Raw genomic sequence first — 1,771 nt, 5'->3', positions numbered from 1 at the left:
CACTAATCCCGAAATTTTATGAGGATTTTCACATGATGCTGCCAATCAACAGCATAGCAAAAAAAATTTGACAGGTAGGATGATATTAATCTATTTTTATTACATAATTGGTAGATTAGAGTTAACTCACCTAATTTGTTTTATAATTTCTCATATGTCACAATTTAATAATTTTTTAAAATTTACACCTAAGCTACATAAGTGGGCCTTACCTCTAAATATTTTCCTACCCACTCTTAAATTTTCTCTTCCCTTTCACTCGTTTTTTGACAATAAGTATTTTTTCAATCAAAATGGAGGTTTTCTTTTCCTTGAAATAAATAAATGAATATACAATATGTGTCTTTGTTAAAATAATTGTATATTATTTATAGTATGCGTTCTTATAAAAATACAAAATTATTTTAATAAAACACTAATTTAATAAAGCAATAATTGTAATAGCTTCATTGTATATTATCTATGAACACTGCCAGGTTTGAGATAGTGGTGTTCTACAGTGGGGTGTGAAATCTTTGTCTTGAACAAAATAAAATGGTATGAATGTTTGTGTCGGTTCGACCAATTAGTAAAGGGGAAAATCGGTCTAAGGTCCCTATCCAACTTTTAGTAATGGATTAGGTCCACAATCTGTTCTTTTGTAGTCTAAGGTCCCTCACCCCATTCCCTCTCTTTCTACTCACTTTCTCTCTCTACATGGGCTCTCTGTTTCTGCTTCACATTCAAATAATGGTCAGCAAACAAACTTCTATTTGTGTGTCATTCACATGGCATCCAATGCTATCACTTGGTCTGCTAATCGTGATGCTCCCATTTCGAATTCAGGAAAGATGAGTCTAACCCTTGATGGGATTTCAATTACCGATCAAGATGGCGCTTTTAGATGGTCAACTGCGCCATTGAAGGCGTCGGTGTCCGCTCTTCAGTTAACCGAAATGGGCAATCTTCTTTTGCTTGATCAATTCAATGTTACCCTTTGGGAGAGCTTTCGTTATCCAACGGACACGATTGTGATTGGGCAGAATTTGCCTCTTGGGTTATTGCTGTCGAGCACTGTATCAAGCAGTGACTTGTCAACTGGCAATTACAGGCTCGCGGTTAGTGCCTCAGACGCTTTACTGCAGTGGCAGAATTTGACATATTGGAAACTGTCAATGGATACCAAGGCTTATACGAACTCAAATTATGCAGTGGAGTATATGGCGATAAACCAAACAGGTCTGTATCTGTTTGGTCATAATGGTAGTGTAGTTGTTATTCAGGTGAACTTGTCTCCATCTGAATTTCGAATAGCCAAGCTTGATTATTCTGGACTTGGAAATAGTGATGTGAATCATGCGATAAGTGTACATCTCTATAGTTCCTAGATGAATCAAGAAGAAGAGGGCTCCACTTTGAGGGTCATGTTAATTACATGAGGTATTTACATCCTATGAGATCAATAGGAAGGAATCATCAGCCTACTTCCTTGAAAAGCATCCTAGTGGATATATGAAGGAAGCAAACAAAAAATTATTTTGGAGAACTAAGATTTGTCATGTAATTCTTTACTGTAGTGCTAGATTAAGTTTTAAGATGCATGTGGATTTTTTTGTTTTATCTTTACTGTGGTAGCTGCTAATCAAGATATTAGTGAATTGGACTGAATTTTCTCTGGGTTGATCCAAAGAAATTCTCTGGTTTGAACTGAATTTTCTCTAGGTTGATCCAGAGAAATTCTCTGGTTTGGATTGAACTAGTCCTCAAGTGTTGTCCAGAGAAATTTGGCATT

At 35.9% G+C, this 1,771-nt stretch overlaps 1 pseudogene; it reads left to right on the top strand.

Annotated features, from left to right (window-relative positions):
* Positions 1 to 767: 767 nt before the first annotated feature.
* On the top strand, positions 768 to 1,367 carry LOC145819612 (G-type lectin S-receptor-like serine/threonine-protein kinase At5g35370 pseudogene; annotated as a pseudogene).
* The last annotated feature ends 404 nt before the right edge of the window (positions 1,368 to 1,771 follow it).

Source organism: Camellia sinensis, chromosome 1 (assembly GCF_055761805.1).
Source record: "Camellia sinensis isolate YWXY chromosome 1, ASM5576180v1, whole genome shotgun sequence".
NCBI classification, from domain to species: domain Eukaryota; kingdom Viridiplantae; phylum Streptophyta; class Magnoliopsida; order Ericales; family Theaceae; genus Camellia; species Camellia sinensis.
The sequence above is the reverse complement of the archived record's forward strand: the minus strand, read 5'-3'. Positions and strand labels throughout refer to the sequence as shown.